Below are 26,199 nucleotides of genomic sequence, written 5' to 3' on the forward strand. Positions count from 1 at the left end.
ACCTTGGTAAACAACAGCAATCTCATTCTTTCACGAACCTTTCTGTGCTACAAGTGATATTACAGACTTGGAGTTTCCAATCCCATTTTGCTAAATAAGTTGAACTTGTGGAAAATATTTGGATGAAGGAATGGAAGGAGCGAGGTAAAGATGCCCTCAAATAAATTTTGATATGAACATATAAGATTTACGCGGACTTTTCCATGTTGGTGCATTTTTCTCAACAACACAAAAATATTTAGCTATTGCCTTGCCTTTTGTGGGAAGGTCTCCAGCTACATACAGTATGAACCATTTCTGACACTGTTTGGCTTCATTGCCCAGCTAGGTGCTCAGACATTAAACCCCTAACCTGGCTTTTACTTCATCATCTCTTCTCAGAGTTTCATTTCTTTTTTTCTTCAGAACTTTAATTCATTCCCACAAGTCACATAGAGAAAGATAGGGGGTCTGGGAAGTATAGGCTTTACCTAGGAGATGAAATAATAAGCTATGCAGTTTTTGGAAAAGAACGTACACATATACAAAATAAATGGAATGCCTGAATGGAGCTATTTGATTCCCCCCCCTCGCTATTAATTTATCCCAAAGCAACTCTCTGTCAATGGGATGGATTTGTTTTTGTCTTTGGTCATCATTTCTATTGTTATTTGTTCTTTCTTGGGCACTTTCCGAGCTGGACCAGGAAGGAGTCTTCCTTCTCCCTCTTCTTCAATAGATCCTCATCTTCTTCCTCCATCAATGAGACAAAAGCCAAACAGCATTTAACAAATTGGACATTTCCCTTTCCCTTTTGCTCTCATTTCCCTTTGTCTGGGTGTGTGTTTTTGTCTCCAAAGTCCAGCTTTTCTTACACAGATCCTCCTTTTGAGACAGCTGCAAAGCTATCTCAAGACATGTGAGTATTTGACCTAAGGAACGACCATATTTCAGCTGGAAACAACAAAACTATTTAGGATAGATCACCCCATTTGTTGTCTTCACTATAAGAGAGATATAATTAGAAGGAAGAAAAGAGGGTGGAGAGTAGTGGGGCCAGATCCAATCCATTCCACCTTCCCCATAAGCTGACTTGTGTTAAATGTTTAAAAAGCAGTTTTCACCAATTTAGTGCTCACCAATTATGTTAAGCTGCAGTTCCATTGACCAAATTTAGCTAGAATGGTCAGCTAGAAGAATCCAAGTTGGGAAAGCTTCTGTAATGCCTGGTGTGGGCAACAGAAGCTTAAGTCTCAGAGGGAGTGGATAGGAGAAGGAGTGGACTCTTTGTTCCTCAAGCATTTCTCCCTCAAATTTCTTCACTCCAATTACTTTTATCTTTATGAGAATTTACTTGTGGTCATGATACACTATTAGGAATGAAACCTGGGAAGGAAAGGAATAAATTGGTGAAACAGAAAGCACACTCTCTTGCCACATCCCTTTTAATTATGGATTGTGGATTGTCCCTATCCCCGTTTAATAAGATAAAGGCTTGTCATTCTTATGTCTCATTGACATTTAGTCAATCTGTTAGAATTGATCTACAGGCTTTTCAGTCAATCTGGGAATAAATTGTTTGGATTAAAAAAATAGACTTTGCAGAAGAATATGTATTGGAAAAGCAGGAATCACATGCCTGAAATAATAATTGATTCAGCTGGAATTCCTAATACCGTAGTCCTTTGATCCCCAATTTCTGATCTGTTCCCCATGCCTCAAGAAAGACAAATGTTGGACCAATAACCTCAACACTAGTATAGATGCACATTTGGATGTCAAGTGGCACAATGATCCTCTAAACTCAGCTGAAGATGTTACCTAGCCTGATAACAAAACATTTAGAAACCAACCCAAAAGCTCAGAAAATCCATCACCCTGATCCCACACCTGAGCTACAGATATTTGCCACTATAGCAAAAGACACTTTCTTTCAAGAGCAAGCCATCCAATGAGATCCAGTTGTATATACATTAGTGATCCAGCAGATCCCCATGAAGAGGAGGTATCTTTTCCTTTCTTTTATCACTGCTTGGAAATAACATCTCCATGAATTTCAGTCCAGAGCTCAACAGCCTGAGATCCAACATAATGCAAGTTATTTGTGACCATGCTGAGACTTCCAGGACTACAGTAATTTTCATTCTAATTGAAAGGAACAGTTAAGAAGTTAATAACAGGAAAGTTCTTAGATATTTTCCTTCATACCTCTGAATCATTTGGGAAAGATAACAGCATTCAATTAACCATTGAACCTCTTTTGACTTGTTTGAGCCTGATGGCTTATCAGGAGGAATATTTTGATCCCACATTGATCTGCACCCACCTCATCTCAGAGCAATCACTCTTCTTCAAGGACACGTCACCTCATCAGTTTAGGGAAAGATTTTTGCAAGGGCTGGAATTCAGACTTAACTTGTCTTTTTGAACACTGGTCTTTCAAGTCCATAAAACTTCCAACCAGCTGTTTAAATGAAGGGCTTCTGGTATCCTTAAGCAGAAATTCCTTGTGACACAGCCGCCAAACCTCAGGGAACAAGAAAGGGGTCGCTTAAAATTCGGATTATTTAGTGGGACACATGTTTATTCAAGTATTATACCAGGACTGAAAAAACTGCAAAGCTAACTTTTTGCTTAGAGAAATAGAATAGAATAGAATAGAATAGAATAGAATAGAATAGAATAGAATAGAATAGAATAGAATAGAATAGAATAGAATAGAATAGATTTTTTTATTGGCCAAGTGTGATTGGACACACAAGGAATTTGTCTTGGTGCAACTAGATTGAAGCTTTTGATTATTATTATTTATTTATTAAACTATGCAATAACTTTACAGCTTGTTCTCCCTTCAGGAACTTAAAACACCAAGAAATCCCCATTTCTCCCGATAGACACAATTCGGTGAGGTTGATTGGATTAAGACACAATTACTGTCCCAAAGTCATCAAGTTGATGGGAAGGGTATAGCAATAGCACTTAGACTTATGTTCCACTTCACAGTGCTTTTACAGCCCTCTCTAAGAGGTTTACAGAGTTAGCATATTGTCCCCAACAATCTGGGTCCTCGTTTTACCCACCTCAGAAGGATGGAAGGCTGAGTCAACCTTGAGCCTGGTGAGATTTGAACTGCCAAATTGCAGACAGCCAGCAGTCAGCAGATGTAGCCTGCAGTATAAGCCTCAATCTCTTATTCTTAGTCCAACAGTTTGACACATATAAGATAATAAACCAACGTTTTGATGAACAGCTTTCTGTGATGCAGATTTGGCTAAATGTCTAACATCAGAGTCAGAAGTCCTGTCATTTGTTCCTTGATAAGTAAAATGAGAGAATATCAGGCATTTAAAATCCCCCTTGTCTTTGCACAAGATATCACTTCTTTCGGTCTTATAAGCTTCAAATGTCTGAGTAAACTATTTCAAATTCTCTGAATCCATAATATCCACTATTGGACATGATACTTGAGATACGGTCTGACTATTGTGGAATATATTAGAAATTGTATTTCCTGAGATTTAGGAATTACATTTTGATTGAAATATAATATTGTTTTGCAGTCATATCACACTGTTCCTTAACCACTTAATAATCATAGTATATGTACTGGTGATGATATGCAGAAAAAGGCAATGCTTATGATATTTTGTTCAGAACTTTATAAATCTTCCCAATTCCAATAATGGTAGTCCTCACTAATCATTTATTTAGTGACTATTTGAAGTTACAATGGCACTGAAAAAAGTTACTTTGTGACCAGTTTTCACACTTACAACTGTTGTACCATCTTCATTTTGGTATTGTGAACTGGCATGCATTTATGACAGTTGCTATATCCTGGGGTCATTGATACCATTTATAACTTTCCCAGCTGGCTTCCAACAATTACTTACTTGTAGATAACTGTGATGAAACCAATTATGTAGAAAGATAATAGGCTGCCCTTCATTGGGAGTCTTTCAAGCAAAGGCAGCTGCCTTTTGAGATACTTTGATGCTGATTTAATTACTTTACAAACACATTTCTAGCAAAGATGAGTGTGATTCTAAGCCACCTTTTAACCATTGCATACCAAAGATAGTAAATACATCAACTATTTCCAGATTGCCGAGTTATCATCGTCACACTAAGAAACAAATATGGTCTTCCTATTCATGAAGCAGAATAAACTATATTGCTTTTTTTTAATGATTTGGAGAAGACCTCAAGGGGTTTTTTTTGTATGACGAGCTACTGAATAGCAAATGAAGTACACACACGTGAGGTTATCATCTTCAGACCTTTTTCTAAGAGTCATCAGTTGCTCTGTTAAAACCAGGATTCTGGATTAGTCTAGCAGACTTCTTGCCTGCTTAATTAAAATTAACCTTATGAATTAGCTTCATAGGGCAGCATCGTTAGTGGCTTTCCATCAAAGAGTATGAAGTATATAATATGTGGGGTGCCTTCTTCTTATAGTACCTCAGTTTTCCCTTCTATTTGCAGGTCCTCAGCTTTACTATTATTTTGACTTGATGCAGCCATATGACATTTGATGCACACAAGAACAGATTTCTATCCATCACAGACCTTGAAGAAGTTCAGAGAGGCCCAGCAACTCAGAATAAGAAACATTCCTTCCCAAGAACTCCTCTGGAGTGGAAAGGGGAGAAGGAGGTAGAGATAAGGACACTGCTAATTTGTCTTTTTTAATTGGCTCGGAATACTTGAATGAAAGCTGTTTTGTTATCCTTGGCTGAGCCTTGGCTGGCTTCCAACAGCTCGAGCTGTGCCAGAGGCTTCTGAAGTGTGAGCCTCTGATAAATACTCTATTATGATTGACTCCATTTTATGTCATTTGGAGTGGAGTCTAGGGGAAACTGCAGGATTTATTATTACCATATTTTTATTTGGGGATTGGAGTTGGGTTTGTGATAGCCAATGCAAATGAAAGCTACTGAAAGATTTTTGTTTCATTTGTAAGAAAGACCAGTAGTTGTTTTTTTGGTATTCTAGCTTCACTGGCTGAATGATTCTCTTCACATGTAAAATATTCCCTATAGAACAGATCCAAATTTGGCTTATATACATATTTTAAATAAATAAAATCAATCAATCAAAGGAATGTAAGAAGTTGTATCAATGAGAGCATAAGATAGATCTTGCTTCTCCAATCTCATGGTTCTATATAGAGTTTGGAAGCTGCAACTCTCCTTGTATACTTGTATACTTTTCCAGTAACTCTGATTAAGTAGGAAGACTATTTCCAACACTGAGGATCCAGTTAATTGTCAAAGTTACAGTATAGTCTCATTCTTGAATATTGTCTTGTATTTATTTTTAAAACAACCTTTCCTAATTTTATGTCCTAATACACTGAGCTCTGATTTCTATCTTCCCAAACCAGTGTCCCAAAAAGTGGCAATACATTTCACAAGTATACTCTGTGTTCTAGGGAGGTACAGTGCTTTTAGTAGAATTACAAAATTGCTACTGCTTGACCATTGCTATTTAGATATAGAGCTATCCATAATTATAGTAAAAGATTTTGGTTGCAAGGCCATCCTGATTCAGCCTTCAGAGTGGCTACATAAACGCTGACGACAAAATATGAGTTATGATGCTTAAAAAGAAAAATAAGCCAACAAAATAAGCAGTGATGCAAGCTACATTGCTTGTAAAAAATAACTTCTTTAATTTCCTTTGGTCCTCTTTAGTAGCTAGAGTTTTTAGAAAGCTTTACATTCCTTACAGTAAAATAAGGCAATAAGGAAACAATATGGATATTCTTTAAAGGACAATTAAGTCAGCACATATGCATTATGTTAGTGAAAACAAGAGAAATCTTTTCTGCCTTTTTTTTTTTTTTTTGCTTTAATTTATATGCCGCCCTTCTCCGGAGACTCGGGGCGGCTTACAATGCATTAAGCAATAACCTTTTCCCTCTAATTCTGGCAACCAGAGGAGATAACAGGGAATGCTCTTTCTAGGTGTATAAAACTTGAGGCACTTGATCCCCTGTGATATCAAAATCTATGCTAGAATGCTTCATTGACAGTATCTATGCCCCATCCTCAGGTTGTATGTCTGTACAATGATATTCCCCTTCTCTTGACAGTCACCCAAATCTTTGTTTGAACATCTTTCAGAAGTCCCATTACATTTTCTATGTAAGCTGAATGGGATGCAGTCATAATCAATCTGACTTAAATTTCTGAGATTTAATGTGATACATATATAGCTGTTTCTTGCTATGTTTTAATTTAAATTTAATTTCATTTGGGGATTTGAAATCTATTGTTTCTCCTAGTTCATTTCTACCAGATTACAGAGCCTAGAAAAAGTTTCTGGCAAATATTATGAGAAGATGACAAAGAAGAAAAATAAGGTGTAAGAGTATGTTACTATTGCCAAATAAGGAAACTGCATCTCAGGAAGCCAAGCAGAGCCATAATTCACTTTTTCTAGAAAATGTAAGTTTTGATTCAGAACTGGAAACCAAATCAATTCTTTTCTAGAAGTCATGAACATGTTTTTTAAAAAACTTAATTTGATATGAAAAGTTGTATTGTGACTTGCATTTTTTAATGAACTGGAATGAAAAACATTTTTTGTGTTAGAGTGTGATAAAATGTTATGTGTGTTACCTCCTATGTAAGCAGTTTTTTTAACTATGTGGTCCATATTTTTTGTCTGATCGTTGGAATACCATGTCCGCCCCAAACTCCTGCCTATAGAATGATCTTTATTAATCTAGATGTAGATCTAGACTTAAATCCGTCCGTCTATCTATCTATCTATCTATCTATCTATCTATCTATCTATCTATCTATCTATCTATCTATCTATCTATCATTTTATTGTCATAGTCTGGAATTTACTGTGCATTAGTGTAGTCATATTTAGCAATAGTAGGAAGTTATAAGTGATACACTACACCAACCCCCCCTCCCAACACATGCCTGTACATTTGGCTGTCTATCATAACTGATGAGAAGTACTGGGGACTGAGTGCCAATGGCAAGTCTGTATTTTCTAGGAAACCTATTTGCCATCTAAAGTAAATTTCCAGGAAGCTAGTGAAAGAAACCCCTTTCCATCTATTCTTCAAAATCCTAAAAAGACATCTATTCTAATGTCCTGCAACATGTGCATGTTTTTCATGGATTAATCGAGGAACAAATTAAAAGGTAGGCATTTAATCCATTTTGCTTTCCTTTTTTAAAAGTGATTTGACAGCCATAGTCATTTTCTAGGAGAATCTGAAATGTTTACATGCTGTTTGAACTGATCTCCAGACTTTCCATCCTAAACCTAGCAGGATGTTTGATCTTGCTTTTTGTAAAAACATGAAGCTTACAGCAAAAAAAAAAAAAAATCCTGTCTCTCTGAAAGACAAAAAAGAGAAGGAGTCTGAAATTTGCTGTTCGCTGGGGTACTTTGCTACAGTAGATAAGGATAAAGATGTGTTGAAGACCCCAAGCCAGGTATTAATGATAGTAATTTTTTTCCCTTAACGTTATCTGGACCAAAATGGTTAAAGGGTATTGGTTGCTAATGCAGCTCCTGTCATTATTCTGGAATATTGTTTATATTTCAGAGATGTGGATAAAGACTTCTGTCACTTCTGGCACCACTATACCTCCTGGGAGATTATAGGGAACTGTGGCTGACACTGGCCAAGTTAGCTTTGATGGACATCGTACTGAGGCATGGTTCCTGTCAAGAAAAGGGTCATGTGGGGAAGAGAGAAGAGGGAAGATCTCAAAAGGGAATTTAGGGTATTTTTAGAAAACTTCTAGAGGGAATTTTCAGCTCTGCAACAGCTTTGCAAGAGGGATTCTTAAGGCCGAGTCCTTCAAACTGCAATGGCAAGTCAGAACAATATAACATGATACACAGAAAATGAAATCTATATCATTATGTTTCTGGGTTTATTTTTCCTTAGTCATTTACAAATGGTCATTTCCTGGCAATAGTTCAGATAAGCTACAAAAGAAGGGAAAAAAGACATATTCATACCAGGTATAATTAAGTTGTAACCAAGTTATAGTGATCATAGCAACAAATTTGTTTGTGAGTAATCATTCCATCCAATCATTCCATCATATGTATTTATGTACATATGTGCAAACTGTTTTTCACTATGATTCCAAAGAAGAAGTTCAAAATAGGGCAGCACTGTTAAAACCATAATATTGCAACATTGATCTTAAGATCAAGATAACAAAAACAGACAACAGGAGAACCAGCAGCATACATCTAGTTGGATCAACAATTAAATTTCCAGCAGGCGCTAAAGTTTATAAGACTTGGCATCATTTACCAATTGGACTAGGAAGGGAATTCCCTTTTCAGGATGTTAAGGGTTAAAAAAAACCCCAACAACTTTCTTTTAGCTTGCCACAGACCACTGTGGCACAGAGCACTGGCCAAGTTTCAGTGGCGCCATCAAGACTGCAACTACATTTTAATGATGGGTCTGATATTCAAGGTAGAAAATTATTCAGATTAATTAGGTAGCCAAGTTCTAAACTCCAGAGGGCTTTATTATATGTCAATAGAAGTACTTTGAACATAGATCAGTAACACATTAGTGGCAGAGACAGCTACTTATGCCCTCAGAAATTAGATAGAGCCTCCAGATATTACAGAAGCATATCAGGCTGTATACTGGAAGCTTTTAACACCATCATTTTCAGAAAGAAAAATAATGCTGATTTTATTACAGGGAGGATAGTAATCTTTGAAGGTGTTGGAGTAGATCAGTGCTTTCCAACCTTGGCAAGTTTTAAGATTATGGACTTCAACTCCCAGAATTCCCCATCTAGAATTGAAGTTGAATTCTGGAAGTTAAAATCCAAAATCTTAAATTTGCCAAGGTTGGAAAAAAAAAACCCCTAGAATAAATGCTTTCCTAAGAGGTCACTGACTATACTGAATGATTTTAATGAACACTGTAGTCCAGCATTTTTATAAATTGAAAACTGGCTGCAGCCTGTGTTAATACAAAGCAGATGTATATCAGATCATATAATCTAATATCATTTAGAACTTGTTTCTATTTTGCTTTCAGATTCCAGCTGTTTACAGTCTCTGGTGCTATTAATCATCACAGATAGTGAGCAGTGCTGTCCCTGCATAATGCAATATTTAAGCCTTTTGTTCTTAAATATTGTCTTCTTACATATGGACAGGTCTTCACACTCAATTCTTGGTTCCGTTTCATTTGTTTTTTTAATGTGGGGGGAAAACAAACTTGAGATGAGCCCAACTGCAGTCTGAAATGATAGAACTTTGCAAAGGCAGCATCTTGCCAGCCATGTGATAGGCTGTGAGAGATCATGCAGGCTCAATAATGGAAATTACTTTATGCAGGTTCAATAATGGAAATGATTTTAATATTGTCAAACTCTTAAACTGCTTACAGGGTTGGTGTATTTCAATCATGATGTTTAAATCAAACATACAAAAAGAGAAGAAACTGTCATAAACCAAGAGCTACGAAAGATTCAGGACAAGCATCTAAACCAGGGATGTCAAACTCGATTTCATTGAGGGCCGCATCAGGTTTGTGGTTGACCTTGGTGGGGGGGGGGGCTGGCTGGGGTGGGTGTGGCCAGATCAACATCACTCGTGGCCAGGAGCACCTGTGGTGGTGTGGCGGGAGCTGGGGGGATCCATTGTCTCCAGCAGAGGAAGGTGAGACCAGGGCGAGTTCCAAACCTTGTCTACCAGAGAAGCCTTGCCATCCCTTTCAGGCCTCACGGAGGCCCATCAGGTGCAGACAGAATGACACAGCTGCCAGAGGCTCAGGGCAGAGGCTTCCCATTTTGACCCCTCCCCCATCGTTCCCTCTGCGCCTGATGGGCCTCTACCTCACTTCTCCCAGACCCGCACGCGTGTTTGTGTGTGTGCGCACACACTGGGGATCTGCCCCCTGTTTCCAGGGCAGTCCCGCAGGCCAGATCTAACCACCTTGCGGGCCAGATGGGGCCCGTGGGCCTTGAGTTTGACACCCCTGATCTAAACAGTCCAATCCAAACCACTTTGTTTCTGATTTCTTGTTCTACATCAACACCCTGCCTGTTTCTGTGGATTTTTCTTTCACATTGCTGATGTCCTTGTTGCAATATTTTCAGGATCAGACTCAATAAAGATAATAGGAGTTAGAGCTTTAAATATATTTCTTTTTAATTATGATAGGCATTCTATATTCACTGAATATTCAAGGTAGAAGCAGCGAGAATGGTGAGGGTGGCTCCTTATATATACAAGGGGTGGAGCTAGGAATGGGAGTGGTAAGTTATGAATACATTAAAGTCCAAAGAATAAGTTAACCTCTGATGTTCCATATATACATTATTTACACATTGGAGAATAAGGCATTTACATCTGACAAATCCCCCTCTAAATGCCGGTTCGTTACACAACACCAATTACATTCTGATTCAGGACAATATAATACATATAATTTAGAAGTTAAATATTTGTGTTGTTTAGAAGGTAAGGGTTTTGTTAATATGTCAGCTAATTGTTCAGAAGTATCGCAATGTATTGCTTTAATGAATCCGTCTTGAGACAGTTGTCTCACATGCTTAAACTTTATATCAATATGCCTGGACCTTTGTCCAATTGCATCGGATCTGGATATTTCAATGGCTGCTTTATTGTCTTCATGCATAATAAATGGTAAAGTGGGTTTCTTCCAAACATCAGTGATCAGATCATTGAACCATACAAGGTTATTTGCAGCCTTGGACAAACAAACATATTCCGCTTCTGTAGTAGAAGTGGCTACTAGTTCTTGTTTACCAGTATACCAGTAAACTGGACAATCATTCAATAGAAAAACATAACCAGAAGTACTCTTTCTGCATGATGTATCACCAGCCCAATCTGCATCAGCATAACAAGTAATTTTTGGTTCTCTGTCATTATTGGGTTCCAACATTAAACAAAAATCTAATGTACCCTTCAGATATCTTAGAATTCTTTTGACAGCTTCCCAATGATACAAGGTTGGTTTACTAACATATCTTGACAATAGATTGAGAGGTAATGCAATATCTGGCCTAGTCCAATTAGATATATAGAGGAGTGAACCTATAACTGATCTGTAAAATGTGTTGTCTTTAAACTCAGGGGAAGATTCATCAGTGTTTCTAAGAAAATCAGTTTGCATAGGGGTGTCACAGGTTTTGGCATTATTTAAGTTACATTTGTTTAGGAGTTCGATGATTTTATCTTTCTGTGTAAGTTTGAATCCCCTTTTAGTTTTGTTAATTTGCACACCAAGGTATTTATTCACTTTACCCAGGGATTTCAGTGAGAAGTGTTCATTTAACTTATTTACAAAGATTTCCCTGCTCTCTTTATGCTTTCCAATGTATAAAATATCGTCCACGTAAATTAATACAAATTCAATATGATCATTACTCTTTTTTACAAAGAAACAGTTATCAGCAGTGGTGGCGTTGAAATCCATGGTCTTAAGTACTTTTACCAAGCAATCGTACCATCTTTTGCCGGATTGCTTTAATCCGTACAGACTCTTATTTAATAACCAAATTTCGTTCTTATTAGTGTATTGACTGTGTGGTGCTCTTACATATATTTCCTTATCTAATTTTGCATGTAAGTATGCGGTCTGTATGTCATATTGGAATACGTCCAGATTGAGTGCAGAAGCTACTACAAGGGCTGTTTTGACACTCTCTGTTCTCACTGTGGGTGAATATGTATCAGTATAGTCTTCTGGATATTTTTGTGCATAGCCTTGTGCAACTAGTCTAGCCTTGTATAAGGTATTGCCTCCTTCTAAGTTCTTAATTTTATAAATCCACCTGGTACCTATAATTGTTTTATCTTTAGGTGCGATCGCAGGTGTGAATACATTTAATCCTTGTAAACTTTCCATCTCTTTTTCCATAGCTAGTTCCCATTTTTCTCTTTCTTCATGTGGAAGTTTCAATACTTCTTCATATGTATTAGGTGTTATTTGTTCTCCATTCATATGCATTATGTAATCTTTGTATTTATTTGGTATTTGGTTTCTATTGTTTCTAATAGTTCTTTCAGGCTTGCTATGGTTATCATGCAAATATCTAGCTTCCTTTTTTGTTAATGTGTCTGTCTTTATTTTATGCTGACTATTAGTCCAAGTTTTGGTTTTGTTCTTACTTTTGTTAATATTTTGATTTTCTGTTGTTCCTTCCTCGCAAGATATCGTATCTTTACATTTATTAGGAAATATTTCATTAAGGTGCAATTTTGACCAATTGGCCTGTTCATGGAACACAGCTGTTCTGGATACTATAAATTTGTTATTACTATCAATAAATCTGTACCCTTTGGTTCCAGTTTCGTATCCCATGAATCTTAATCTCCTGGATACGTTTTCTCCCTTTCTCCTCAATTGTTTAGGTATGTGTACGTCTGCAGTGACTCCAAATATGTGCATGTGTGATAATTTGGGTTTTCTATTGTACATCACCTCATATGGTGTCTTATTCACAATACTGGACCAGGTTCTATTTTGAGTGTAATTTGAATAATGTAATGCTTCTGACCAAAATTGTTTGCCTAAACCAGCATCCTCTAATGTGCACCTAATCATGGTTTGTAGTGTGGAATTTTTCCTCTCTGCAACTCCATTTTGAAATGCAGAAAAAGGATTGGACGTGAAATGTAACATTCCTCTATCCTTTAACCATTGGGAGAATTCTTTAGACATGAACTCACATCCCCTATCTGTCATAATTTGCTTTATTCTGATATTATGTTGTGTTTCTATACGTTTGTAGAATTCCTTAAATTTCTGAAATGTTTCATCCTTGTGCTTTAATGTGTAAACAAAACCATATCGGCTGTAGTCATCCACTATTGTTAGGAAGTAACGTTTTCTATAGGTAATTGAGGGACTTAATGGACCAACTAAGTCCATATGTACCAAATCAAAAATATTGTTAGTTGATCTGTTAGATTTTTTTGGTCTGGGACTGGTTTTTAGTTTGGTGGATTTACATACTGAGCATTCCAAATAATTTTCACAATTTTTTATTTTGACACCTTCTGCGTGTTCAGTCATTTTTTGTACTACAGGAAAGCTTGCATGTCCTAACTTCCTGTGTAAGATGTGAGCACACTCATCATGAATTGGTTTACCTATTTTTGGTTTCTTTTCCTTGTATGTATTTTTGTAATCATGAGTTATTCTACACTCATCATTGTCACTGTTACTGACATTTTCATCATCTGCTTCAATACAATCTTCCATATTTGAATCAATGTTATGTAAACATCTTTCTTTAGTTATCAGATAGGGTAGACCTCCTTTTATCATTACAGTACCTACATTTGTTTTGTTCTTTTCTATAGTTGCTTTCCCCTTTGAGAAAACTATATTGATATCAGATTCTCTGCTTAATTTTATGGCACTTAGTATGTTGTGAGGTATTTCTGGGATTAATAATACCCCCTCTATTTTCCCTAGACCAGGCAAGGTCACATTTCCTTTGCCTAGTACTTGAACCTTTTCTTGATTAGCTACCTTTATCACAAACTTATCTTCTATAAATGAAGATAATATACTTTTGTTGTTGGTGGTGTGATTTGTTGCACCAGAATCAATAAGCCAATTGTTATTCTCATCCTGCTGTGTTCTGGTGCTGTCTTGTTTATTTAGCCCATTCAGTGACCCAGATTTCCTCTCTTTTGAATTTTCTCTACCCCCTCTACCTTCTTTGTAATTTGGTGGACTTCTATATTTGTGTCTATCTGTGGAAGATTGTCTGTAATTATATTTGCTCTTATATTCTGGCCTATGTCTCTCTCTTGAGACTTTGGGGCAGTCTCTTCTACTATGTTCCCTGGATCCACAATTGTAGCATCTAAAGGCCTCATTATGTTTATCTTGAAAGACTACTTTCCTAAAAGGTTTGTGGTTTGTTTGGTTACTGGATCGATTTTTTCTTGAATTGTCTTCTGCTATCAATTTGTTAGATAGGCTTTCTATGGATAAATATCCCAAATTAATGGTATCTAAGTGTGACATAAAGCTATCCCATGATGGATCAAGTGAATTGATAATAACACTTTTCATTGTTTGATCTGAAATCACTTCCCCCCTCAATTGTAGCTCAGCTCTTATTTTGTTTAGATTTATCAAATGCTCACTTATAGAAACCCCTGGTTTTACTCTAGAGGAAAAGAAATCCTTAGACATTCTTGTGGTTGTAGCTACGCTATCGCTGTGAAATAGATTAAACATGCATTGAATTATTTCTGATACTGTTAGGTTTGGTTTGATGCTATGATACATTGCAGGAGACACGCTAGATATTATTATGAAAAATGCTCTATGATGTAAACAATCTATTTTTAAGGTCCAAGGTCTTCTTGGAGGGCTAGTTATAAAGAATAGTAAATTTTCTTTCATGAAAATAACCTGAAGCTGTTGATACCACTCTTGTAAATTAATGCCATCAATTCTAAGTTTTGGGAAGTCACTGGGTAAGTTACCTACATTATTCTGTCCATTACTTACAACCTGGGGCAGTCCGTGATCTCTCAAGTGCAGGAAATTACAGAACGGCATTGGGATGCTTGCAATGAGTCTGCGCGGTTCTCTGGCCAGTTCAAGTCCTTCTGGGTCGTCTACGTAGTTTCGCACATGCGCGTTGCTCATTTCTTCTTTGGTGGCGTCGTGGAAGGTTCTCTCCCTTTCAGCTCTCTCGATCCGCTCCTCCTCAGATGAGTCGGTCTCTGGCTCGGTTTTTGGGGTTCTGGTGGTGGCGACGGTTCTTTTCTTCTTTTTGTGTGCGTTGGCATTCGATCTTGTCTGTGGTGTAGGGCGAAATCGGCATGGCTCTCTGGGCTCGGGCGTCGTCGCTTTCGAAGTCAGGATGGGAGCGTGCAGGTCTTGAGTCGCCGGCTTGATTTCTTGCTTCTTCGTAGATGTCTTGGTAATTTTCAGTCTTGGCCCAAAAGCAGCAAAAAGCGTTTTCATTGCTGATTTTACTTGAGATTTTGTTAAATCGTCTTCACTTTCTGATTTTGAATCATCTGAAGAGTTTGAGACTTCTTTCTCACTTTCTTCGTCTGATAGTGTTTTTCGCGCCAGAAATTTTGAACTGAGCGTTTTGATTGGCTCTGCTCCATTCTCTTTTGAAGTTCGTTGAAACCAAGATGGCTGCCATTCAAAATTTCGCGCGGGATCACATCTTTTCTTTTTAACAACTATTTTCTCAGTAGTCATCTCACTTACGGTTTTTTGATCTTTGGGTTTTTCTTTAATGACGTTTTTCTCTCTCGCTGCTCCGCTGTTCTTCAGCATCTCCTGGAGGTCCGCGATGAGATTTTCATCATTCTTTTGGCTTTTTAGTATCTTTAATATTTCTGACCTGAGTTCGTTATTTTCTATTTCGATTTCTTTCTGGTCATTATTTTCACTCATTAGTTCTTCTTCTTCAGTGGTGTATTCTTCGGATTCTCTCGAAATCGCATTGGTGGATTCGTTGGTCATCTCTTGATCAGTTTCTATTTCTTTGCTGTAGGCCCTGGTGTTGGGCCTATCTTTCTTGGACATTTTTAATTACTTATTGAGTCAATTAACCATCCTCTGCTACCAGTTTGTTGCAATATTTTCAGGATCAGACTCAATAAAGATAATAGGAGTTAGAGCTTTAAATATATTTCTTTTTAATTATGATAGGCATTCTATATTCACTGAATATTCAAGGTAGAAGCAGCGAGAATGGTGAGGGTGGCTCCTTATATATACAAGGGGTGGAGCTAGGAATGGGAGTGGTAAGTTATGAATACATTAAAGTCCAAAGAATAAGTTAACCTCTGATGTTCCATATATACATTATTTACACATTGGAGAATAAGGCATTTACATCTGACAGTCCTACTTCTTGGGTTGTTTAACTCTGCCAGTTCACTCCCCTTCCTGTGATCAGATGTGAATCATAACTTATTCTTCCAGTGGCTGATGCTTCTCAGAATTTGTAAAATTGAATTTTCTAATCACATACATCTAAGTTTAACATTTTGGAAGATTTTTATGCCATTTTCCAGCAAACTTTAAATAAATAAATAAATAAAGGTTAAATAAAAGTAAAGTCACCATTGATTCAAGCTTAATTCCTGGTGATACATGGACACATCCATAGCAACACATTTATTTATTTTTAAGATTAATTAACTGTCTCAAAAAACTCTCTGCTGTAAACAAAATAATCGCACTGCTATATTTTATTACTTTTTTATTTATTGTTATATATGAAGGTGGTTTGGCATCACCAGCTCCTGGAATGTTTTCTGGACTCCCCAGTCTAGCTTACAATTTTAAGATTTCCTGATGGTCTCTCATTCTAGGACTAAGTCTGAACTGGCTTAGTGTTTATTGAGATCAACCAAGTTTGGCCAGATGCTGCCACCTGTTGGAACTGCAGATTAAATGCAAACCTCAAGATACAACCCACAGCACATAAGTTTTTCACCAATGGGCCTGACTGTAAGTGAAAGGTGGGGCAGGTATGTGTTGAAATCTTTTCAATGTCAGGCAAAGATTTTTTGAAAAAAAAATTCCATGGATCTGTCCATTTTAAAAAATATGTAAGTCCTTCTAATTTTTTTTACTGTGAATTTTAAGCTTGTTTTCCATTTCCTAGTTACATATTTTTTTATAGCGGATGGTTTGCAATGCTTCCTGGATGCTACCTAGGTAATCTTTGGTTAATGTTCGATGCTTTTTAAAAAGCATGCAAATACATTTTAAAAAAATCTCCGTCTACTCTAGCATGAGAAAAAAGTCATGGAAGGCTTTCACTCAATTTTTTTAAAAATGCCACCTCCCCATGAAGTGCTGCTTCTGTCACCAGCAAGACAAATTGTAACCTACCTCTTCATGGATCAGAAACAAATGGCCACACTCTTGACAGGATGTTGTAATAAGGATATTAATTCACCTCATGAGAGGCTTCTGAGGGGAAATCCTTAACTCAATTGGAGGAAACCCATAGCCAGCAAAATTCTGCCTACTTTTCTTCTGCTTCAGCCAAGCTCAGCGTTTTTTTGTCTAACAGACACAAACATTATTTTTCCCCCAGTTATTTCCAAATATCTATTATTCGGGCAGAGAAATTTATTTTTCTTGGAATTAAATTAAAGGTGAATCTGCCATCACTTTTCTCCACTCTTGCCACTTCTGCCAACTTGCTTACCATTTATGTGGTAACAGATGACTTGGTGTTGCACGTATTCCCTACCTTTTATAGTCATTCATTCGCATTAATAGATTCCTCTGAGTTGTTCATTTTATCAGGTACTTATTTTTATGTGGTATATGTGTTCATTATGTACGCTTCCTGCGAGGTTTGATTTGTAGGTTTTTCTGTAGTTCATCAAAACCTGCAAAAGATAGAAGATTGATGGTAGCAAGCCATACAACATTTTCTTCATTTGCATTTTCTACAATGGGTGCAGGCCACAGAAATATGTATTAAGTGTTATCTTAGTGTGCCATTTCACTTGTATAAGTCACTTCACCTTTAAATAAAACTGTCACAAGATGTGTTGACAATTACCAGTTTAAAAGTTAAAAACGCACAATATTGGAAGAAGGAAACACTACCAACAGAAGAGGATTTAATTAAAAAAATTCTAGAATGTCCAGAATTAGATAAATTAACTAAAGAAATTAAGGAGAAAGAAGAATCAAAGTATTATAAGGTTTGGAGTAGATGGTATGAATGGTTGAAACATAAGGAAATAAGTTAAATAAATGAAGAAAGGAGGGGGAAAATGTGTATGATCTTTTGTTAGTAAAGAAGAAATAATATAAAGTAGAAAATGAACGTCTAATAAGTAAATACTTAAATATTTGTAAATATTGATGTATAGAAAGAGCAGACCGCTGTGTATAGCTGAAAGAAAAGTGATATTTTTCTTTTTTGTGTTACTTTTTGTTGTATGTATATGTTTGATTTTTAATGTGTTTTTAATGTGTTTAAAATAAAAAAACTTTTTAAAATTAAAAAAAAAGTTAAAGACAAATTCCTTGTGTGTCCAATCACACTTGGCCAATAAAGTATTCTATTATGTTCTGTTCTGTTCTGTTCTGTTCTATTCTATTCTACAATATATTAGGCTGTGGACTTGGGTCCACGTGGGTAACATACATCTGAATATATTTGCCACATCATTGTTTATGTGTCCAGCTTCTGGGCTTTTGGGGGACATTACTTGGCCACTGAAGAAAAGAAGATTCAGGACTAGATAAATTTTTGTCTTAATCCAGCTGAGCTCTTAGAAAACTTTGATGTTTAATGAGTTGCTGCTGCTCCCTACTAGCAATGGAGACAGTGTGCAATGAGGCAATTAATTATTGTTTAGATTTTAGCACTCTCTGTTCTAGGTAAGGAGTATAAGTACATCCAGATTTATAGAGTTGGGAAAGAACGTGAAGCTCCTCTATTCCCCCCTCCTCCCATGGATGTAGAAGGCAGTTCATAAATGAACCTTAATAACTAGCTGGCATTTGCCAGAAATGGTGTAGCTACTATAATTAAAGATCACATGGTTGATTTTTGCATAGCATTAAGCACTAAAATGTTTAATAATGTATAACCTACAACATCCAATCATTGGTTCTTGTTCTGCCCTCTTGAGATACCAAGAACACCTCTGTTCCATCTTCTGCAAGACAGTCCTTCAGCAGCATAAATCCAGGCAGCTGTTTCACATGCTCCTCATCTGTGTTGGTTTCCAGGCAATAACTCAGTGATTGAGTACATGCTATAGGGACAAAAGAGCACAGGTTCAGTCCCTCCTGTAGAAATCCAGGCAGCGTCTGCCAGTCTGTTTCAGTAATCCTGGCCTAGAATATTCTAACTCAGTACAAAGTGGTAAATCTGTCACCAACTGTCAGTTGATTCGATTAGAGTCCTAAGACATAGCTAGCTATTGATTTTGTTCATCAGTGGACTGAGGTTCATTCACCAATGGCATCAGTATGGATTTAATTTCCCAGAGCTTCTATTTGTCTTTGTAATCAAGATTTGTAGCATGCCCTTCATTGACCACAAGACTCAATCGCCTCCCCCTCTCCCATGCAAGGAGTCAAGGCTTCTTAGCTGGGGCTGATTGACGCAGGTTGTTGCTCTCCCTTCCTTATTTCAACATTCCTCCCCTGGGCTGCTGGGTACAGGACATTCCCGCTAGAAGAGGAGGGTAGACATGGGAATTGGGTGCAGCTGTTCTTTGTTGTTACCTTGAGCTTCAGAGAGCCCTTTTTCTTTTTCATGATTTGGATGTGCTCAGCTTGTTTTCTCCCCAAAGCACACGGGAGTTGTCCAAGAACTGGAGGAGGATCGCTGAAGGGAGGAGGCTTCTGATGCACACAGATGGCCAGATCCCATGGCCTTCACCTTGTCTTGCAGCTGAAAAGGCAGCCTTCGAGATTTAGTTGGGCCTATCCAGGTTATAAAACAAAAACAACCTGCTTAGCTTCTGCTGACGTTAATCAGCTTGGCAACCTTGTAAAAGACAACTTTGCACAGCTGCCTGCCTTCTCTAAACTTACAAACAGAGAGAGTTGTATAGCTGCAATGGAGGTCCAGCTTTGTTATTCTGCTCCACACTTCCTCATGCCCTCCAGATGTGCTGGAGTTGGCAGCTAGCCTGGTCAGGCTGACTAGGAATTCTGGGAATTGAATCTCTGAAAGATCCAGAGGGCCCCAGCATGGGAAAGGCCCTTCTCTACATGTTCCAGAGGAAGTAACAAATTGCCAGCCTCTCCACAGACCCTTCATTTCTTCTCTATTCTGGAGGCAAACAATGTGCAACAGTGACTAAGATCAAAAGAATATTAAATATTTGCAATTATGTTTGGCATGGGAGGGAATGAACAAAGTTCCACTGCAGATCTTAATACAAAAGCTATAAATTCTACTAGGTTCATGGGATGTAGGCCTCTTAGAGAAAATTACCTCCCTGTTTGAATACAACATATTTTGAATTGCTGGGGGGTAACCCACCAGAAAGTTTCTTCATAGAAACTTTTTTGGGTTCTCCTAGAAAAAATTCCGATTGGGAAACATGATGATGAATACTGTAAATGGGTCTATACTATGGAGAGCATGCCGAACATATCTCCAGATTTTTCTTCATCCACTTGCCCTGCCCAACACTGATAATCCTGCAGGATTTTAATATGGAGAATTCTTATAAACAATAATTTTTCTATTCAATTGATGACAACTGTATGGGATATTCTGGATGCAAAAAGTATGACTCCCAATAATCTTTTTGCTATTTTCCCAAATGATTGAAGCCGCATATTTCCTTTTGGGGGTGGGGTGGATATAGGAGATTTGTAGGGGGAAGGGTTATAGGACAAAAAAGTTGCCTTATGTTCTGCAGAAATATAAGGCACCATTTTATCTCAAAGAATGCTAAAAAACTTTTTAAAAATGTGATCCTTGGCCCACTCTTGTTTAGATTGTAGCCCTTGGCATGTCTTGCAGGGATAAGCTTTAAACTGCTGGAGGTTGCATATTGCCTTACACTTTTCAGTTTATGCAGAATCTGAGCCACAAAGCCTAATATTGCTATTAGTTAGATTCTCTGTTAGAAGGTTGATGAAGCTAGATGCAGTGAAGACCCAAAAGAAAGAAAAGAAGTGCAGAATATTGGTGGTGTTGGTGGGTGGGAAGTAATCAATTACAAGGTGAAATCCCAGTCACATCAAGGAGAGGGAAGTTTATACCAACTGCCACCAGGTTATGAAAGATCAGAGCGTAACTGGCCTTGGATGTTGCTTCTCCTGAAGTCCATTGTCTCCAGAGATGGGTAATACATATCCAGGGTTTGACCTCCAAGTGACCTCTTCATCCCCTGCTTTATCAAAAGGGAAGCTAATCCTGTGATGGCCCTGAGGACCACCTAGCATGCTGTATGAAGGACACAAGGAAGAGAAATGAATGTAAAATATTAGTTGGTTATGGGGGTTCAAAAGGTAGAAACTTAAGGGAATATGACAATGGGGGGAGGGGACAGTAGAAAATATGGTACTTTTCACATCTTGGAGGCAACTGTTTTCTTGAGTTCTAAATAAAGGATACAGTGAGAAGGTCCTGTATAATTTTTCATATTGAAAATATCTAGAAGGTATTAGGTTGCATTTCTTGTAACCACGTTTCTTATAAAACCATCAGCCTCGGTGGCGCAGTGGTTAGACTGCAGTACTGCAGTTACTTCTGCTGCCTGCCGGCTGCCTGGAATTTGGCAGTTCAAATCTCACTAGGCTCAAGGTTGACTCAGCCTTCCATCCTTCCGAGGTCGGTAAAATGAAGATCCAGATTGTAGGGGACAATATGTTGACTCTGTAAACCGCTTAGAGAGGGCTGTAAAGCATTGTGAAGTGGTATATAAATTTAAGTGCTACTGCTATTGCTACTAGGCACTTACTTGTTCCTGGGAGGAGATATGAAAATACTAAGGTCATTATTGAAATTCTAGGGCAGTGATGGCTAATCTTTTTTGGACCGAGTGCCCAAAGCGCCTGTGCCCAAGTCCCCAAAATGCAATGTGCACGTGGCCCCTGCACATGAGTGTTTGGGCCCCCCACATGTGCTCCATCCCCCGTGCATGCACGGCAGAGACCCGACCACCAGCTGGCCAGTGGGAGGCGCACACGCATGCATGGTGGAGCTGAACTGGGGCAATGGCTAGTGTGCTCACAGAGAGAACACTGCGTGCCACCTGTGACACACATGCCATAGGTTCACCATCACAGTTCTAGGGCATGTGTGATGAACTTTTGGGCCTTCATTTCCCAGTACATTTCCCAGTAGTCTCAGCCAATGTGAATAAGGATGAGCTATGCTTGGAATTCAGCATTATCTAGAATCATACAGTCCAAGCTCCTATCGCAGACTTTGTAATGTGATATTGTCATAGCCAAATACAATCAAATTATTAAACAATTCTGAAATTATACAAGTCTCTCTTTCAAAGTGAGGAGTTCATCAATGCACTCCACCAATACTTAAGCCAATTTGCTTAAGATATAAGAGTGGAAGTCGTCATATACACAAGGAAGTCGACATATACACCAAGGAGCCTTGGTGGCGCAGCAGACTAAAGTGCTGTTAAGTAGCACTTAGCTGCCAGCTGCCTGCAATTACTGCGAGTTCAAATCTCACCAGGCTCAAGGCTGACTCAGCCTTCCATCCTTCCGAGGTAGGTAAAATGAGGACCCGGATTGTGGGGGCAATAAGCTGACTTTGTATAAAAAAGAACACCGCTTGGGGGGGGGCAAAAGCTCTACTAAGCAGGTATATACAAAAGTATGAAGGCTATTGCTTAACGCATTGTAAGCCGCCCTGAGTCTCTGGAGGAGGGCGGCATATAAATCGAACCAATAAATAAATAAATAAATATACCCATGCCAGGTCTGTGTGACAATGTGATTGGTTCAAAAGTGTGGCTGAAGAGCTTCGTAATTTTATCTCCAAAATTCAGGGTTCATTATATAATACATTATATAATAAATGGAGAAGCCAGATTCACTTAACAACGTGTGACTGATTTAACAACTGCAGTGATTCCCTTAACAAATGTGGCAAGAAAGGTTGTAAAAATGGAGCAAGACTCACTTAACAAATTTCTCACTTAGCAACATAAATTTTGGGCTCAATTGTGGTTGTAAGTCGAGGACTACCTGTAGTTCATGTGTTGAACTGATGAACACTCCCACCTAGGTTTTAATAGTTAAGAGGGTCATTTTCAAAATTGAAGAAGTAATGCATATTTTAAAAATTCTTAAGCATTTAATGCATTACTGTAAAGAATAGCCTTTTGGAGGAGACCTGAAAATCTTTTGCACAAAGTCTTGCACAACTATTCATGTTGTAAAAAATCCTCAGCATTGGTTTCATCTTTTAGCATTCACTGAGAGAAGGGAGACACCAAGTGGTCAACTAGAAGAACAGCACATTAATATCATTTTCCCCTCTTGTCTCTTACAAGTATGGCGACAGGAAAATACATAAGAAGATTTGTGAGTTTGAATCAGTTTAATCCGAAACTGAATCCCCTGAATCCATCTTTGTTGGATTGACTGATACTACTATCATAGTTCTGGTACCCATGTGTATCCTCCTGTCAGGGTGACTGCAGGGTCCCACCCCACGTCAATCTGTGTATCATATAGTGACTGGCTGTAAATTGAGAGCATATACTGGTCCAGGATCTGATTTTAAAAAAATATGAATGATGCTGCGCTTCAGTGGTAAGATGGACTAGACGTTGGTATCGAACATAGATCTTTTTACATTGTTTTATTGTAGTTTTATTAATCTAAGTGAAATGTTAATATATGTATTGCTAGTCCATGTATGATATACCATATGCTAAATAAATAACATGTACCTTTATTGACTGAACAAAATGTTTCCATTTCAGCCAATTCTGTAATGCCTCATCAACATCCACAGCAGGAAAAGATGCAGGGAAATGGCTTTTCAACTTACTCGTGAGAAAGAACATTTGGCTGCAGCTGCCGGTTGCCCAGGGCAGCAAAACTATAGTTTGTGCAGGTGTGTGAATGTAATGCCAAGGGAGCCACTTATCACTTCAAATAGCTTAAATAAATTACCCGTGTTTTCCCAAAAATAAGATCCAGTCTTATTTTCTTTTGGGCTCCAAAATAAGTACTAGGGCTTATTTTCAGAGGATGTCTTATTTTTTCTCCATGTATGGGAGGGCCATGTCTTCTGCTTGCTTGCAGCCAGGCAGGGGGCCACGTGGCATGCGAGTGCTGCCGCTGTGAGGTGGGGGGTGGGGCTGTCCCACACTCCCCTCACCGGCTTACCTCAGGGCCCCCACAGCCAGGCCCCCCAGGCCCAGGCCCCGACACCTGCCTCACCTTGCGGCAGTGGCTTCAGCAACCCTGTCCAGCAGGACTCCACATGGCTGCCGATCCCCTTCTGCTTGCTCATGGCCACAAAGGAGCAGGAGGCCGAGTAATGTGCTGGTGCCATGGGCCTCAAGGCCGTTTTTGTTTAAGGCGTGGATGGCCTGGCTGTGGGGGGCCCTGAGGTAAGCCAGTGGAGTGTGCGTGGGCAGCTCCACACCCTCCTCGCCTCACCTCATGTTGGTGGCACCGTGAGCAACCAGATGGAATGGGTAGCCAGCCAATCGGCCGCATAAGTGCTTAAGTAGGGCTTATTTTGGGGTAGGCCTTATATTAGGCACATGCTAGGTCTTATTTTCAGGATAGGTCTTATTTTTATGGAAACAGGAGTAGTAATCCTGTTAAGATCAGGCAACGACAATTGTTGGAACCTGCTTCTCTTTTCTCTCTGTGTGTGTGCATGTATGTGTCACAAACATTAGAAACTAATTTTGCAGCAAGGCTTTCTTTGTCCTTTAGCCACTTAATAAATACAGATAATCAGTAATAAATGATGATGATGATTACGACAATACTGTTCTTGTATATTTGGGGTCTATTTATTTGTTGTCTTTCCAAATATTGAAGGGAAATTAAGAAGATCCAAACTTTGAAATAATCCTTTAGTCATGGAATTTCATCAGCCAATATGTGCAAACTGAGGCTACTGCATCTCAAGGCACTGGCCGATCCTTGGATTTTTGGAGTAGAGTGAGTTATTCCACCTTAGTGACTCAAATTGCAATATCCAAATGGGCTGATGTGATCCAAATGGCTCCAAATGGTCAATCTGTTAGAAATGGGCCTCTTAGAAATCGCTTTTGATCTTGTTCTAAGTTCTTACATGTTGAACTACTAGCAAATCCATTTCCTCTCAGGCTAATGTGTTGTACAATCTTGTCTTAATCTAATTCCCAACCCATGAGTGAGTCATCCTAAAGCATCTCGTTGTATTGATGTTAATGTGGTATTTTGCCCCATATTCTGACTGTCCAAGGCCAGGAAGTATATCTTCTATTAGTCTCTGCCACACATTATCTTGGAGGGATATCAGGGGGTTTCCAATGATTGGGAAACACAGATGGGAGAGGGACCAGCAATGGGGAAAGCCAATTCCATGTCAATATCATTTTACACCAGCTGAAAGATGGGAGGAGCACACTTCCACTTAGCAATAGGATGAGGACATAAAACAGGTAGTCCTTGACTTACGACAGTTCATTTGTGACCGTTCAAAATTACAACAGCACTAAAAAAAGTGACTTGTGACCTTTTCACGCTTACAATCTTTGCAGCATCCCTATAGTCACGTGATCAAAATTTGGATGCTTAGCAACTGGTTCATAATTATGACGGTTGCTGCGTCCCAGGGTCATGTGATCCCATTTTGCGACCTTCTGACAAGCAAATGGGGAAGCAGATTCACTTAACAAGTGTTACTGTGTCACTAATTTAACAACTGCAGTGATTCACTTAACAAATGTGGCAAGAAAAGTTGTAAAATGGCACAAAACTCACTTAACAAATTTCTCACTTAGCAATTCTCACTTAAATTCTGGATTCAATTGGGGTCGTAAGTTGAGGACTACCTGTAGTCTTACCCAAGACCCATCTAATTCTACATTTAATTTTCTTGATCATCTGTAACTGCCCATACATAATTTAATTTTATTCATAATTTTACTCATCATTCGTATTGTAATAATTCACTATTATGGTGTTTTACATTTCAATAAATGTTTTATATGCTGTTTTTGTGAATTTTGTGTATTAATGCTGTATTCTGCTACCTAATACAAAATAAATAAAACCAGTGCTACATCTAACCTTTCATCAACAACATATTATTGATACATGCTTTGTGCATATTTGATGCCTGCATTATGTATAATTATAATTAGTATAATAATTATAATTATTTAAAGGAATAGTTTAAATGCTTAAGGTAAATGCATTCACTAGTTATCGCAATTGTATCTTGAGCCAATATTTTGTGCCCAATAACCTGTGAGACAGCTTAGCCTTGGAGATGACAACTATATAGCACATACTGCTTCTTATTGGATTACTCAATTTCTGTAGCTGCCCACCCCAGCCATTTTGTGACTGTGTGATATGCTGTGAGCTACATGTGATTGTAATTGTCACCATATGCACTTGGTTTGAAAGACGCTTGCTAGCCTGTGGGCGAGACACTCAGCTACCCCCATTAAACATGTTCTTTCCCAGGTCACAATTTCACGCCATGGTGCATGAGTGACTACACGGGTGTACTT

General features: G+C 38.3%; 1 long non-coding RNA gene across 2 annotated transcripts in view; it reads left to right on the top strand.

Moving 5' to 3' along the window:
- LOC117667723 (uncharacterized) overlaps positions 1–17,732 on the top strand; it is a 52,276-nt gene extending 34,544 nt beyond the window's left edge. Inside the window, exons 2-5 of one of the 2 annotated variants that reach the window (XR_015731591.1) lie at positions 4,465–4,635; positions 6,269–6,431; positions 9,389–9,528; positions 16,342–17,732. This is a non-coding gene — a long non-coding RNA (uncharacterized LOC117667723). Of the gene's footprint in view, positions 1–4,464; positions 4,636–6,268; positions 6,432–6,997; positions 7,320–9,388; positions 9,529–16,341 lie in introns of those variants that run through there. The other variant, XR_004592112.3, reaches the window with a different exon arrangement.
- The last annotated feature ends 8,467 nt before the right edge of the window (positions 17,733–26,199 follow it).

Source organism: Pantherophis guttatus, chromosome 1, assembly GCF_059756535.1.
Source record: "Pantherophis guttatus breed Tessera chromosome 1, ASM5975653v1, whole genome shotgun sequence".
In the NCBI taxonomy this organism is placed as follows: Eukaryota; Metazoa; Chordata; class Lepidosauria; order Squamata; family Colubridae; genus Pantherophis; species Pantherophis guttatus.